Below are 17,809 nucleotides of genomic sequence, written 5' to 3'. Positions count from 1 at the left end.
ATAGTCATTAAGAAGAGTCAGTCTTCTTGTACTTAAGTCGGCATTCTGCCTTTTGTATTTAATTCCGATGCAATTTCTGTGTTTCATCGTTAATACGAAGGTTATAGGGATACAGTAAACCTGAAGTGAAGCATCGGAGTCTATAACTAGTGTCACAGGAATTGTTCATAACATAGTCAGTAAGAAGAGTCAGTCTTCTTATACCTAAGTTGGCATTGTGCCTTTTGTATTTAATTCCGTTGCAATTTCTGTGTTTCATCGTCAATAAAAAGGTCAGAGGGATACAGTAAACCTCAAGTGAAGCATCGGAATCTATAACTAGTGTTACAGGAATGGTTCAAAACAGTCAGTAGGAAGAGACAGTCTTCTTGTACTTACGTCGGCATTGTGCATTTTGTATTTAATTCCGATGCAATTTCTGTGTTTCATCGTCAATAAGAAGGTCCAAGGGATACAGTAAACCTGAAGTGAAGCTTCGGAATCTATAACTAGTTTCACAGGAATGGTTCAAAACATAGACAGTAGGAGGAGTCAGTCTTCTTGCACTTAAGTCGGCATTGTGCCTTTTCTACTTAATTCCGATGCAATTTATGTTTCATCGTCAATAAGAAGGTCCAAGGGATACAGTAAACCTGAAGTGAAGCATTGGAATCTATAACTAGTGTCACAGGAATGCTTCAAAACATAGACAGTAGGAACAGTCAGTCTTCTTGTACTTAAGTCGGCATTGTGCCTTTTCTATTTAATTCCGATGCAATTTCTGTGTTTCATCGTCAATAAGGAGGTCCAAGGGGTACAGTAAACCTGAAGTGAAGCATTGGAATCTATCACTAGTGTCACAGGAATGGTTCAAATCATAGACAGTAAGAAGACTCAGTCTTCTTGTACTTAAGTCGGCATTGTGCCTTTTGTATTTAATTCCAATCCATTTTCTGTGTTTCATCGTCAATACGACGGTCAGAGGGATACAGTAAATCTGAACTGAAGCATCGGAATCTATAATTAGTGTCACAGGAATGGTTCAAATCATAGACAGTAAAAAGACTCAGTCTTCTTGTACTTAAGTCGGCATTGTGCCTTTTGTATTTAATTCCAATCCATTTTCTATGTTTCATCGTCAATACGAAGGTCAGAGGGATACAGTAAATCTGAACTGAAGCATCGGAATCTATAATTAGTGTCACAGGAATGGTTCAAAACATAGTCAGTAAGAAGAGTCAGTCTTCTTGTACTTAAGTCGGCATTCTGCCTTTTGTATTTATTTCCGATGCAATTTCTGTGTTTCATCGTCAATAAGACGGTCCAAGGGATACAGTAAACCTGAAGTGAATCATCGGAATCTATATCTAGTGTCACAGGAATGGTTCAAAACATAGTCAGTACGAAGAGTCAGTCTTCTTGTAGTTAAGTCGGCATTGTGTTTTTTGTATTTAATTCCTATGCAATTTCTGTATTTCATCGTCAAAAAGAAGGTCACATGGATACAATAAACCTTAAGTGAAGCATCGGAATCTATAACTAGTGTCACAGGAATGGTTCAAAAACATAGACAGTGAGAAGGGTCAGACTTCTTGTACTTAAGTCGGCATTGTTCCTTTTGTATTTAATACCGATGCAATTTCTGTGTTTCATCTTCAACAAGAAGTTCCAAGAAATACAGTAAACCTGAAGTGAAGCATCGGAATCTATAACTAGCGTCACAGGAATGGTTCAAAACATAGACAAATAGAAAAGTCAGTCATCTTGTACTTTAGTCGGCATTGTGCCGTTTGTATTTAATTCCGATGCAATTTCTGTGATTCATCGTCAATAGGAAGGTCAGAGGGATACAGTAAACCTGAAGTGAAGCATCGGAATCTATAACTAGTGTCACAGGAATGGTTCAAAACAGTCAGTAAGAAGAGTCAGTCTTCTTGTACATATGTCGGCATTGTGCCCTTTGTATTTAATTCCGATGCAATTTCTGTGTTTCATCATCAATATGAAGGTCCAAGGGATACATTAAATCTGAAGTGAAGCGTCGGAATATATAACTAGTGTCACAGGAATGGTTCATAGCATAGACAGTAAGTAGAGTCAGTCTTCTTGTACTTAAGTCGGCATTGTGCCTTTTCTATTTAATTCCGATGCAATTTCTGTGTTTCATCGTCAAAATGAAGGTCAGAGGGATACAGTAAACCTGAAGTGAAGCATCGGAATCTATAACTAGTGTCACAGGAATGGTTCAAAAAATGGACAGTAGGAAGAGTCAGTCTTCTTGTAGTTAAGTCGGTATTGTGCCTATTGTATTTGACTCCGATGTACTATCTGCGTTTCATCGACAATAAGGTGATCCAGAGGACACAGTAAACCTGAATTGAACCATCGGAATCTATAACTAGTGCCACAGGAATGTTTCAAAACATAGACAGTAGGAAGATTCAGTCTACATGTACTTAAGTCGGCATCGTGTCTTTTGTATTTATTTCCGATGCAATTTCTGTGTTTCATCGTCAATAAGACGGTCCAAGGGATACAGTAAACCTGAAGTGAATCATCGGAATCTATATCTAGTGTCACAGGAATGGTTCAAAACATAGTCAGTACGAAGAGTCAGTCTTCTTGTAGTTAAGTCGGCATTGTGTTTCTTGTATTTAATTCCTATGCAAATTCTGTGTTTTATCGTCAAAAAGAAGGTCACATGGATACAATAAACCTTAAGTGAAGCATCGGAATCTATAACTAGTGTCACAGGAATGGTTCAAAAACATAGACAGTGAGAAGGGTCAGACTTCTTGTACTTAAGTCGGCATTGTGCCTTTTGTATTTAATACCGATGCAATTTCTGTGTTTCATCTTCAACAAGAAGGTCCAAGAGATACAGTAAACCTGAAGTGAAGCATCGGAATCTATAACTAGCGTCACAGGAATGGTTCAAAACATAGACAAATAGAAGAGTCAGTCATCTTGTACTTTAGTCGGCATTGTGCCGTTTGTATTTAATTCCGATGCAATTTCTGTGATTCATCGTCAATAGGAAGGTCAGAGGGATGCAGTAAACCTGAAGTGAAGCATCGGAATCTATAACTAGTGTCACAGGAATGGTTCAAAACAGTCAGTAAGAAGAGTCAGTCTTCTTGTACATATGTCGGCATTGTGCCCTTTGTATTTAATTCCGATGCAATTTCTGTGTTTCATCGTCAATATGAAGGTCCAAGGGATACAGTAAATCTGAAGTGAAGCGTCGGAATCTATAACTAGTGTCACAGGAATGGTTCAAAGCATAGACAGTAAGTAGAGTCAGTCTTCTTGTACTTAAGTCGGCATTGTGCCTTTTCTATTTAATTTCGATGCAATTTCTGTGTTTCATCGTCAAAAAGAAGGTCAGAGGGATACAGTAAACCTGAAGTGAAGCATCGGAATCTATAACTAGTGTCACAGGAATGGTTCAAAAAATAGACAGTACGAAGAGTCAGTCTTCTTGTACTTAAGTCGGTATTGTGCCTATTGTATTTAACTCCGATGCACTATCTGCGTTTCATCGACAATAAGGTGATCCAGAGGATACAGTAAACCTGAATTGAAGCATCGGAATCTATAACTAGTGCCACAGGAATGTTTCAAAACATAGACAGTAGGAAGATTCAGTCTACATGTACTTAAGTCGGCATCGTGTCTTTTGTATTTATTTCCGATGCAATTTCTGTGTTTCATCGTCAATAAGACGGTCCAAGGGATACAGTAAACCTGAAGTGAATCATCGGAATCTATATCTAGTGTCACAGGAATGGTTCAAAACATAGTCAGTACGAAGAGTCAGTCTTCTTGTAGTTAAGTCGGCATTGTGTTTTTTGTATTTAATTCCTATGCAATTTCTGTGTTTCATCGTCAAAAAGAAGGTCACATGGATACAATAAACCTTAAGTGAAGCATCGGAATCTATAACTAGTGTCACAGGAATGGTTCAAAAACATAGACAGTGAGAAGGGTCAGACTTCTTGTACTTAAGTCGGCATTGTGCCTTTTGTATTTAATACCGATGCAATTTGTGTGTTTCATCTTCAACAAGAAGGTCCAAGAGATACAGTAAACCTGAAGTGAAGCATCGGAATCTATAACTAGCGTCACAGGAATGGTTCAAAACATGGACAAGTAGAAGAGTCAGTCATCTTGTACTTTAGTCGGCATTGTGCCGTTTGTATTTAATTCCGATGCAATTTCTGTGATTCATCGTCAATAGGAAGGTCAGAGGGATACAGTAAACCTGAAGTGAAGCATCGGAATCTATAACTAGAGTCACAGGAATGGTTCAAAACAGTCAGTAAGAAGAGTCAGTCTTCTTGTACGTATGTCGGCATTGTGCCCTTTGTATTTAATTCCGATGCAATTTCTGTGTTTCATCGTCAATATGAAGGTCCAAGCGATACAGTAAATCTGAAGTGAAGCGTCAGAATCTATAACTAGTGTCACAGGAATGGTTCAAAACATAGTCAGTAAGATGAGTCAGTCTTCTTGTACTTAAGTCGGCATTGTGCCTTTTGTATCTAATTCCGATGCAATTTCTGCGTTTCATCGTCATCAAGAATGTCCAAAGGATACAGTAAACCTGAAGTGAAGCATCGGAATCTATAACTAGTGTCTCAGGAATGGTTCAAAACATAGAGAGTAAAAAGAGTCAGTCTTCTTGTACTTAAGTCGGCATTACGCCCTTTTCAATTTAATTCCGATGCAATTACTGTGTTTCATCGTCAATAAGAGGGTCAGAGGGATACAGTAAACCTGAAGTGAAACATCGGAATCTATAACTAGTGTCACAGGAATGGTTCAAAACATAGACAGTAAGAAGAGTCAGTCTTCTTGTACTTAAATCGGCATTGTGCCTTTTCTATTTAATTCCGATGCAATTTCTGTCTTTCATCGTCAATAAGAAGGTCAGAGGGATACAGTAAACGTGAAGTGAGCCATCGGAATCTATAACTAGTGTCACAGGAATGGTTCAAAACATAGTCAGTGAGAAGAGTTAGTCTTCTTGTACTTAAGTCGGCATTGTGCCTTTTCTAATTAAATCCGATGCAATATCTGTGTTTCATCGTCAATAAGAAGGTCAGAGCGATACAGTAAACCTGAAGTGAAGCATCGGAATCTATAACTAGTGTCACAGGAATGGTTCCAAACATAGTCAGTAAGAAGAGTCAGTCTTCTTGTACTTAAGTTGGCATTGTGAATTTTCTATTTATGTCCGATGCAATGTCTGTGTTTCATCGTCAATAAGAAGGTCCAAGGGATACAGTAAACCTGATGTGAAGCATCGGAATCAATAACTAGTGTCACAGGAATGGTTCCAAACACAGTCAGTAAGAAGAATCAGTCTTCTTGTACTTAAGTTGGCATTGTGCCTTTTCTATTTATGTCCGATGCAATGTCTGTGTTTCATCGTCAATAAGAAGGTAAAAGGGATACAGTAAACCTGAAGTGTATCATCGGAATCTATAACTAGTGTCACAGGAATGGTTCAAACATAGTCAGTACGAAGAGTCAGTCTTCTTGTACTTAAGTCGGCAATGTGCCTTTTGTATTTATTTCCGATGAAATTTCTGTGTTTCATCGTCAAAAAGGAGGTCAGAGGGATACAGTAAACCTGAAGTGAAGCATCTGAATCTATAACTAGTGTCACAGGAATGGTTCAAAAACATAGACAGTAAGAAGGGTCAGACTTCTTGTACTTAAGTCGGCATTGTGCCTTTTGTATTTAATACCGATGCAATTTCTGTGTTTCATCTTCAACAAGAAGGTCCAAGAGATACAGTAAACCTGAAGTGAAGCATCGGAATCTATAACTAGTGTCACAGGAATGGTTCAAAACAGTCAGTAAGAAGAGTCAGTTTTCTTCTACTTAAGTCGGCATTGTGCCTTTTGTATTTAATTTCGATGCAAATTCTGTGTTTCATCGTCAATATGAAGGTCCAAGGGATACAGTAAACCTGAAGTGAAGCATCGGAATCCATAACTAATGTCACGGGAATCGTTCAAAACATAGAGAGTAGGAAGAGTCAGTCTTCCTGTACTGAAGTCGGCATTGTGCCTTTTGTAATTAGTTCCGATGCAATTTCTGTGTTTCATCGTCAATAAGAAGGTCCTAGGGATAGAGTAAACCTGAAGTGAACCATCGGAATCTATAACTAGTGTCACAGGAATGGTTCAAAACATAGTCATTAAGAAGAGTCAGTCTTCTTCTACTTAAGTCGGCATTCTGCCTTTTGTATTTAATTCCGATGCAATTTCTGTGTTTCATCGTTAATACGAAGGTTATAGGGATACAGTAAACCTGAAGTGAAGCATCGGAATCTATAACTAGTGTCACAGGAATTGTTCAAAATATAGTCAGTAAGAAGAGTCAGTCTTCTTATACCTAAGTTGGCATTGTGCCTTTTGTATTTAATTCCGTTGCAATTTCTGTGTTTCATCGTCAGTAAAAAGGTCAGAGGGATACAGTAAACCACAAGTGAAGCATCGGAATCTATAACTAGTGTTACAGGAATGGTTCAAAACAGTCAGTAGGAAGAGACAGTCTTCTTGTACTTACGTCGGCATTGTGCATTTTGTATTTAATTCCGATGCAATTTCTGTGTTTCATCGTCAATAAGAAGGTCCAAGGGATATAGTAAACCTGAAGTGAAGCTTCGGAATCTATAACTAGTTTCACAGGAATGGTTCAAAACATAGACAGTAGGAGGAGTCAGTCTTCTTGCACTTAAGTCGGCATTGTGCCTTTTCTACTTAATTCCGATGCAATTTATGTTTCATCGTCAATAAGAAGGTCCAAGGGATACAGTAAACCTGAAGTGAAGCATTGGAATCTATAACTAGTGTCACAGGAATGCATCAAAACATAGACAGTAGGAACAGTCAGTCTTCTTGTACTTAAGTCGGCATTGTGCCTTTTCTATTTAATTCCGATGCAATTTCTGTGTTTCATCGTCAATAAGAAGGTCCAAGGGGTACAGTAAACCTGAAGTGAAGCATTGGAATCTATCACTAGTGTCACAGGAATGGTTCAAATCATAGACACTAAGAAGACTCAGTCTTCTTGTACTTAAGTCGGCATTGTGCCTCTTGTATTTAATTCCAATCCATTTTCTGTGTTTCATCGTCAATACGACGGTCAGAGGGATACAGTAAATCTGAACTGAAGCATCGGAATCTATAATTAGTGTCACAGGAATGGTTCAAATCATAGACAGTAAGAAGACTCAGTCTTCTTGTACTTAAGTCGGCATTGTGCCTTTTGTATTTAATTCCAATCCATTTTCTGTGTTTCATCGTCAATACGAAGGTCAGAGGGATACAGTAAATCTGAACTGAAGCATCGGAATCTATAATTAGTGTCACAGGAATGGTTCAAAACATAGTCAGTAAGAAGAGTCAGTCTTCTTGTACTTAAGTCGGCATTCTGCCTTTTGTATTTATTTCCGATGCAATTTCTGTGTTTCATCGTCAATAAGACGGTCCAAGGGATACAGTAAACCTGAAGTGAATCATCGGAATCTATATCTAGTGTCACAGGAATGGTTCAAAAGATAGTCGGTACGAAAAGTCAGTCTTCTTGTAGTTAAGTCGGCATTGTGTTTTTTGTATTTAATTCCTATGCAATTACTGTGTTTCATCGTCAAAAAGAAGGTCACATGGATACAATAAACCTTAAGTGAAGCATCGGAATCTATAACTAGTGTCACAGGAATGGTTCAAAAACATAGACAGTGAGAAGGGTCAGACTTCTTGTACTTAAGTCGGCATTGTGCCTTTTGTATTTAATACCGATGCAATTTCTGTGTTTCATCTTCAACAAGAAGTTCCAAGAGATACAGTAAACCTGAAGTGAAGCATCGGAATCTATAACTAGCGTCACAGGAATGGTTCAAAACATAGACAAATAGAAGAGTCAGTCATCTTGTACTTTAGTCGGCATTGTGCCGTTTGTATTTAATTCCGATGCAATTTCTGTGATTCATCGTCAATAGGAAGGTCAGAGGGATACAGTAAACCTGAAGTGAAGCATCGGAATCTATAACTAGTGTCACAGGAATGGTTCAAAACAGTCAGTAAGAAGGGTCAGTCTTCTTGTACATATGTCGGCATTGTGCCCTTTGTATTTAATTCCGATGCAATTTCTGTGTTTCATCGTCAATATGAAGGTCCAAGGGATACATTAAATCTGAAGTGAAGCGTCGGAATATATAACTAGTGTCACAGGAATGGTTCAAAGCATAGACAGTAAGTAGAGTCAGTCTTCTTGTACTTAAGTCGGCATTGTGCCTTTTCTATTTAATTCCGATGCACTTTCTGTGTTTCATCGTCAAAATGAAGGTCAGAGGGATACAGCAAACCTGAAGTGAAGCATCGGAATCTATAACTAGTGTCACAGGAATGGTTCAAAAAATAGACAGTAGGAAGAGTCAGTCTTCTTGTACTTAAGTCGGTATTGTGCCTATTGTATTTGACTCCGATGCACTATCTGCGTTTCATCGACAATAAGGTGATCCAGAGGATACAGTAAACCTGAATTGAAGCATCGGAATCTATAACTAGTGCCACAGGAATGTTTCAAAACATAGACAGTAGGAAGATTCAGTCTACATGTACTTAAGTCGGCATCGTGCCTTTTGTATTTATTTCCGATGCAATTTCTGTGTTTCATCGTCAATAAGACGGTCCAAGGGATACACTAAACCTGAAGTGAATCATCGGAATCTATATCTAGTGTCACAGGAATGGTTCAAAACATAGTCAGTACGAAGAGTCAGTCTTCTTGTAGTTAAGTCGGCATTGTGTTTTTTGTATTTAATTCATATGCAATTTCTGTGTTTCATCGTCAAAAAGAAGGTCACATGGATACAATAAACCTTAAGTGAAGCATCGGAATCTATAACTAGTGTCACAGGAATGGTTCAAAAACATAGACAGTGAGAAGGGTCAGACTTCTTGTACTTAAGTCGGCATTGTGCCTTTTGTATTTAATACCGATGCAATTTCTGTGTTTCATCTTCAACAAGAAGGTCCAAGAGATACAGTAAACCTGAAGTGAAGCATCGGAATCTATAACTAGTGTCACAGGAATGGTTCAAAACAGTCAGTAAGAAGAGTCAGTTTTCTTCTACTTAAGTCGGCATTGTGCCTTTTGTATTTAATTTCGATGCAAATTCTGTGTTTCATCGTCAATATGAAGGTCCAAGGGATACAGTAAACCTGAAGTGAAGCATCGGAATCCATAACTAATGTCACGGGAATCGTTCAAAACATAGAGAGTAGGAAGAGTCAGTCTTCCTGTACTGAAGTCGGCATTGTGCCTTTTGTAATTAGTTCCGATGCAATTTCTGTGTTTCATCGTCAATAAGAAGGTCCTAGGGATAGAGTAAACCTGAAGTGAACCATCGGAATCTATAACTAGTGTCACAGGAATGGTTCAAAACATAGTCATTAAGAAGAGTCAGTCTTCTTGTACTTAAGTCGGCATTCTGCCTTTTGTATTTAATTCCGATGCAATTTCTGTGTTTCATCGTTAATACGAAGGTTATAGGGATACAGTAAACCTGAAGTGAAGCATCGGAATCTATAACTAGTGTCACAGGAATTGTTCAAAATATAGTCAGTAAGAAGAGTCAGTCTTCTTATACCTAAGTTGGCATTGTGCCTTTTGTATTTAATTCCGTTGCAATTTCTGTGTTTCATCGTCAATAAAAAGGTCAGAGGGATACAGTAAACCACAAGTGAAGCATCGGAATCTATAACTAGTGTTACAGGAATGGTTCAAAACAGTCAGTAGGAAGAGACAGTCTTCTTGTACTTACGTCGGCATTGTGCATTTTGTATTTAATTCCGATGCAATTTCTGTGTTTCGTCGTCAATAAGAAGGTCCAAGGGATATAGTAAACCTGAAGTGAAGCTTCGGAATCTATAACTAGTTTCACAGGAATGGTTCAAAACATAGACAGTAGGAGGAGTCAGTCTTCTTGCACTTAAGTCGGCATTGTGCCTTTTCTACTTAATTCCGATGCAATTTATGTTTCATCGTCAATAAGAGGGTCCAAGGGATACAGTAAACCTGAAGTGAAGCATTGGAATCTATAACTAGTGTCACAGGAATGCATCAAAACATAGACAGTAGGAACAGTCAGTCTTCTTGTACTTAAGTCGGCATTGTGCCTTTTCTATTTAATTCCGATGCAATTTCTGTGTTTCATCGTCAATAAGAAGGTCCAAGGGGTACAGTAAACCTGAAGTGAAGCATTGGAATCTATCACTAGTGTCACAGGAATGGTTCAAATCATAGACACTAAGAAGACTCAGTCTTCTTGTACTTAAGTCGGCATTGTGCCTCTTGTATTTAATTCCAATCCATTTTCTGTGTTTCATCGTCAATACGACGGTCAGAGGGATACAGTAAATCTGAACTGAAGCATCGGAATCTATAATTAGTGTCACAGGAATGGTTCAAATCATAGACAGTAAGAAGACTCAGTCTTCTTGTACTTAAGTCGGCATTGTGCCTTTTGTATTTAATTCCAATCCATTTTCTGTGTTTCATCGTCAATACGAAGGTCAGAGGGATACAGTAAATCTGAACTGAAGCATCGGAATCTATAATTAGTGTCACAGGAATGGTTCAAAACATAGTCAGTAAGAAGAGTCAGTCTTCTTGTACTTAAGTCGGCATTCTGCCTTTTGTATTTATTTCCGATGCAATTTCTGTGTTTCATCGTCAATAAGACGGTCCAAGGGATACAGTAAACCTGAAGTGAATCATCGGAATCTATATCTAGTGTCACAGGAATGGTTCAAAAGATAGTCAGTACGAAAAGTCAGTCTTCTTGTAGTTAAGTCGGCATTGTGTTTTTTGTATTTAATTCCTATGCAATTTCTGTGTTTCATCGTCAAAAAGAAGGTCACATGGATACAATAAACCTTAAGTGAAGCATCGGAATCTATAACTAGTGTCACAGGAATGGTTCAAAAACATAGACAGTGAGAAGGGTCAGACTTCTTGTACTTAAGTCGGCATTGTGCCTTTTGTATTTAATACCGATGCAATTTCTGTGTTTCATCTTCAACAAGAAGTTCCAAGAGATACAGTAAACCTGAAGTGTAGCATCGGAATCTATAACTAGCGTCACAGGAATGGTTCAAAACATAGACAAATAGAAGAGTCAGTCATCTTGTACTTTAGTCGGCATTGTGCCGTTTGTATTTAATTCCGATGCAATTTCTGTGATTCATCGTCAGTAGGAAGGTCAGAGGGATACAGTAAACCTGAAGTGAAGCATCGGAATCTATAACTAGTGTCACAGGAATGGTTCAAAACAGTCAGTAAGAAGAGTCAGTCTTCTTGTACATATGTCGGCATTGTGCCCTTTGTATTTAATTCCGATGCAATTTCTGTGTTTCATCGTCAATATGAAGGTCCAAGGGATACATTAAATCTGAAGTGAAGCGTCGGAATATATAACTAGTGTCACAGGAATGGTTCAAAGCATAGACAGTAAGTAGAGTCAGTCTTCTTGTACTTAAGTCGGCATTGTGCCTTTTCTATTTAATTCCGATGCACTTTCTGTGTTTCATCGTCAAAATGAAGGTCAGAGGGATACAGTAAACCTGAAGTGAAGCATCGGAATCTATAACTAGTGTCACAGGAATGGTTCAAAAAATAGACAGTAGGAAGAGTCAGTCTTCTTGTACTTAAGTCGGTATTGTGCCTATTGTATTTGACTCCGATGCACTATCTGCGTTTCATCGACAATAAGGTGATCCAGAGGATACAGTAAACCTGAATTGAAGCATCGGAATCTATAACTAGTGCCACAGGAATGTTTCAAAACATAGACAGTAGGAAGATTCAGTCTACATGTACTTAAGTCGGCATCGTGCCTTTTGTATTTATTTCCGATGCAATTTCTGTGTTTCATCGTCAATAAGACGGTCCAAGGGATACACTAAACCTGAAGTGAATCATCGGAATCTATATCTAGTGTCACAGGAATGGTTCAAAACATAGTCAGTACGAAGAGTCAGTCTTCTTGTAGTTAAGTCGGCATTGTGTTTTTTGTATTTAATTCATATGCAATTTCTGTGTTTCATCGTCAAAAAGAAGGTCACATGGATACAATAAACCTTAAGTGAAGCATCGGAATCTATAACTAGTGTCACAGGAATGGTTCAAAAACATAGACAGTGAGAAGGGTCAGACTTCTTGTACTTAAGTCGGCATTGTGCCTTTTGTATTTAATACCGATGCAATTTCTGTGTTTCATCTTCAACAAGAAGGTCCAAGAGATACAGTAAACCTGAAGTGAAGCATCGGAATCTATAACTAGCGTCACAGGAATGGTTCAAAACACAGACAAATAGAAGAGTCAGTCATCTTGTACTTTAGTCGGCATTGTGCCGTTTGTATTTAATTCCGATGCAATTTCTGTGATTCATCGTCAATAGGAAGGTCAGAGGGATACAGTAAACCTGAAGTGAAGCATCGGAATCTATAACTAGTGTCACATTAATGGTTCAAAACAGTCAGTAAGAAGAGTCAGTCTTCTTGTACATATGTCGGCATTGTGCCCTTTGTACTTAATTCCGATGCAATTTCTGTGTTTCATCGTCAATATGAAGGTCCAAGAGATACAGTAAATCTGAAGTGAAGCGTCGGAATCTATAACTAGTGTCACAGGAATGGTTCAAAGCATAGACAGTAAGTAGAGTCAGTCTTCTTGTACTTAAGTCGGCATTGTGCCTTTTCTATTTAATTTCGATGCAATTTCTGTGTTTCATCGTCAAAAAGAAGGTCAGAGGGATACAGTAAACCTGCAGTGAAGCATCGGAATCTATAACTAGTGTCACAGGAATGGTTCAAAAAATAGACAGTAGGAAGAGTCAGTCTTCTTGTACTTAAGTCGGTATTGTGCCTATTGTATTTAACTCCGATGCACTATCTGCGTTTCATCGACAATAAGGTGATCCAGAGGATACAGTAAACCTGAATTGAAGCATCGGAATCTATAACTAGTGCCACAGGAATGTTTCAAAACATAGACAGTAGGATGATTCAGTCTACATGTACTTAAGTCGGCATCGTGTCTTTTGTATTTATTTCCGACGCAATTTCTGTGTTTCATCGTCAATAAGACGGTCCAAGGGATACAGTAAACCTGAAGTGAATCATCGGAATCTATATCTAGTGTCACAGGAATGGTTCAAAACATAGTCAGTACGAAGAGTCAGTCTTCTTGTAGTTAAGTCGGCATTGTGTTTTTTGTATTTAATTCCTATGCAATTTCTGTGTTTCATCGTCAAAAAGAAGGTCACATGGATACAATAAACCTTAAGTGAAGCATCGGAATCTATAACTAGTGTCACAGGAATGGTTCAAAAACATAGACAGTGAGAAGGGTCAGACTTCTTGTACTTAAGTCGGCATTGTGCCTTTTGTATTTAATACCGATGCAATTTGTGTGTTTCATCTTCAACAAGAAGGTCCAAGAGATACAGTAAACCTGAAGTGAAGCATCGGAATCTATAACTAGCGTCACAGGAATGGTTCAAAACATGGACAAGTAGAAGAGTCAGTCATCTTGTACTTTAACCGGCATTGTGCCGTTTGTATTTAATTCCGATGCAATTTCTGTGATTCATCGTCAATAGGAAGGTCAGAGGGATACAGTAAACCTGAAGTGAAGCATCGGAATCTATAACTAGAGTCACAGGAATGGTTCAAAACAGTCAGTAAGAAGAGTCAGTCTTCTTGTACATATGTCGGCATTGTGCCCTTTGTATTTAATTCCGATGCAATTTCTGTGTTTCATCGTCAATATGAAGGTCCAAGCGATACAGTAAATCTGAAGTGAAGCGTCAGAATCTATAACTAGTGTCACAGGAATGGTTCAAAGCATAGACAGTAAGTAGAGTCAGTCTTCCTGTACTTAAGTCGGCATTGTGCCTTTTCTATTTAATTCCGATGCAATTTCTGTGTTTCATCGTCTAAACGAAGGTCATAAGGATACAGTAAACCTGAAGTGAAGCATCGGAATCTATAACTAGTGTCACAGGAATGGTTCAAAAAATAGATAGTAGGAAGAGTCAGTCTTCTTGTACTTAGATCGGTATTGTGCCTATTGTATTTAACTCCGATGCACTATCTGCGTTTCATCGACAATAAGGTGATCCAGAGGATACAGTAAACCTGAATTGAAGCATCGGAATCTAAAACTAGTGCCACAGGAATGTTTCAAAACATAGACAGTAGGAAGATTCAGTCTACATGTACTTAAGTCGGCATCGTGTCTTTTGTATTTATTTCCGATGCAATTTCTGTGTTTCATCGTCAATAAGACGGTCCAAGGGATACAGTAAACCTGAAGTGAATCATCGGAATCTATACCTAGTGTCACAGGAATGGTTCAAAACATAGTCAGTACGAAGAGTCAGTCTTCTTGTAGTTAAGTCGGCATTGTGTCTTTTGTATTTAATTCCTATGCAATTTCTGTGTTTCATCGTCAAAAAGAAGGTCAGAGGGATACAATAAACCTTAAGTGAAGCATCGGAATCTATAACTAGTGTCACAGGAATGGTTCAAAAACATAGACAGTAAGAAGGGTCAGACTTCTTGTAATTAAGTCGGCATTGTGCCTTTTGTATTTAATACCGATGCAATTTCTGTGTTTCATCGTCAATAAGATGGTCAAAGGGATGCAGTAAACCTGAAGTGAAGCATCGGAATCTATAACCAGTTTCACAGGAATGGTTCAGAACATAGTCTGTAAGAAGAATCAGTCTTCTTGTACTGAAGTCGGCATTGTGCCTTTTGTATTTAATTCCGATGCAATCTATGTGTTTCATCGTCAATAAGAAGGTCAGGGGGATGCAGTAAACTTGAACGGAAGCATCGGAATCTCTAACTAGTGTCACAGGAATGGTTCAAAACATAGTCAGTAAGTAGAGTCAGTCTACATGTACTTAAGTCGGCATCGTCCCTTTTGTATTTATTTCCGATGCAATTTCTGTGTCTCATCGTCAATAAGAAGGTCAGAGGGATGCAGTAAACCTGAAGTGAAGCATCGGAATCTCTAACTAGTGTCACAGGAATGGTTCAAAACATAGTCAGTAAGAAGAGGTAGTCTTCTTGTACTTAAGTCGGCATTATGCCTTTTCTATTTAATTCCGATGCAATTTCTGTGTTTCATCGTCAATAAGAAGGTCAGAGGGATACAGTGAACCTGAGGTGAAGCATCGGAATCTATAACTAGTGTCACAGGAATGGTTCAAACATAGACAGTAGTAAGAGTCAGTCTTCTTGTACTTAAGTCGGTATTGTGCCTATTGTATTTAACTCCGATGTACTATCTGCGTTTCATCGACAATTAGATGATCCAGGGGATACAGTAAACCTGAAATGAAGCATCGGAATCTATAACTAGTGTCACAGGAATGGTTCAAAACATAGACAGTAGGAAGGTTCAGTCTACATGTACCTAAGTCGGCATCGTGCCTTTTGTATTTCTTTCCGATGCAATTTCTGTGTCTCATCGTCAGTAAGAAGGTCACAGGGGTGCAGTAAACCTGAAGTGAAGCATCGGAAAATATAACTAGTGTCACAGGAATGGTTCAAAACATAGTCAGTAAGAAGAGTCAGTCTTCTTGTACTTAAGTCGGCATTGTGCCTTTTGTATTTAATTCCGATGCAATTTCTGTGTTTCATCGTCAATAAGAAGGTCAGAGGGATACAGTAAACCCGAAGTGAAGTATCGGAATCTATAACTAATGTCACGGGAATCGTTCAAAACATAGACAGTAGGAAGAGTCAGTCTTCTTGTACTTAAGTCGGCATTGTGCCTTTTGTATTTAATTCCGATGTAATTTCTGTGTTTCAACGTCAATAAGAAGGTCCTAGGGATAGAGTAAACCTGAAGTGAAGCATCGGAATCTATGACTAGTGTCACAGGAATGGTTCAAAACATAGTCAGTAAGAAGAGTCAGTCTTCTTGTACTTAAGTCGGCATTGTGCCTTTTGTTTTTAATTCCGATGCAATTTCTCTGTTTCATCGTCAATAAGAAGGACCAAGGGATACAGGAAACCTGAAGTGAAGCATCGGAATCTATAACTAGTGTCACAGGATTGGTTCAAAATATAGACAGTAAGAAGAGTCAGTCTTCTTGTACATAAGACGGCATTGTGCCTTTTCTATTTAATTCCGATGCAATTTCTGTATTTCGTCGCCAATAAGAAGGTCCAAAGGATACAGTAAACCTGAAGTGAAGCTTCGGAATCTATAACTAATGTCACAGGAATCGTTCAAAACATAGACAGTAGGAAGAGTCAGTCTTCCAGTACTTAAGTCGGCATTGTGCCTTTTCTACTTAATTCCGATGCAATTTCTGTCTATCATCGTCAATAAGAAGGTCCAAGGGATACAGTAAACCTAAAGTGAAGTATCGGAATCTATAACTAGTGTCACAGGAATGGTTCAAAAAATAGAGAGTAAAAAGAGTCAGTATTCTTGTACTTAAGTCTGCATTACGCCCTTTTCAATTGAATTCCGATGCAATTACTGTGTTTCATCGTCAATAAGAAGGTCAGAGGGATACAGTAAACCTGAAGTGAAGCATCGGAATCTCTAACTAGTGTCACAGGATTGGTTCAAAGCATAGTCAGTAAGAAGAGACAGTCTTCTTGTACTTAAGTCGGCATTGTGCCTTTTCTAATTAAATCCGATGCAATATCTGTGTTTAATCGTCAATAAGAAGGTCAGAGCGATACAGTAAACCTGAAGTGAAGCATCGGAATCAGTAACTAGTGTCACAGGAATGGTTCCAAACATAGTCAGTAAGAAGAGTCAGTCTTCTTGTACTTAAGTTGGCATTGTGCCTTTTCTATTTATGTCCGATGCAATGTCTGTGTTTCATCGTCAATAAGAAGGTCCAAGGGACACAGTAAACCTGATGTGAAGCATCGGAATCTATAACTAGTGTCACAGGAATAGTTCCAAACATAGTCAGTAACAAGAATCAGTCTTCTTGTACTTTAATTGGCATCGTGCCTTTTCTATTTATGTCCGATGCAATGTCTGCGTTTCATCGTCAATAAGAAGTAAAAGGGATACAGTAAACCTGAAGTGAATCATCGGAATCTATAACTAGTGTCACAGGAATGGTTCAAACATAGTCAGTACGAAGAGTCAGTCTTCTTGTACTTAAGTCGGCATTGTGCCTTTTGTACTTAATTCCGATACAATTTCTGAGTTTCATCGCCAAAAAGGAGGTCAGAGGGATACAGTAAACCTGAAGTGAAGCATCTGAATCTATAACAAGTGTCACAGGAATGGTTCAAAAACATAGACAGTAAGAAGGGTCAGACTTCTTGTACTTAAGTCGGCATTGTGCCTTTTGTATTTAATACCGATGGAATTTCTGTGTTTCATCGTCAACAAGAAGGTCCAAGAGATTCAGTAAACCTGAAGTGAAGCATCGGAATCTATAACTAGTGACACAGGAATGGTTCAAAACATAGACAAAGAGAAGAGTCAGTCTTCTTGTACTTTAGTCGGCATTGTGCCTTTTGTATTTAATTCCGATGCAATTTCTGTGATTCATTGTCAATAGGAAGGTCAGAGGGATACAGTAACCCTGAAGTGAATATCGGAATCTATAACTAGTGTCACAGGAATGGTTCAAAACAGTCAATAAGAAGAGTCAGTCTTTTTCTACTTAAGTCGGCATTGTGCCTTTTGTATTTAATTCCGATGCAATTTCTGTGTTTCATCGTCAATATGAAGGTCCAAGGGATACAGTA

Source organism: Schistocerca americana, chromosome 1 (genome assembly GCF_021461395.2).
Source record: "Schistocerca americana isolate TAMUIC-IGC-003095 chromosome 1, iqSchAmer2.1, whole genome shotgun sequence".
Classification (NCBI taxonomy): domain Eukaryota; kingdom Metazoa; phylum Arthropoda; class Insecta; order Orthoptera; family Acrididae; genus Schistocerca; species Schistocerca americana.
The sequence above is the reverse complement of the archived record's forward strand: the minus strand, read 5'-3'. Positions refer to the sequence as shown.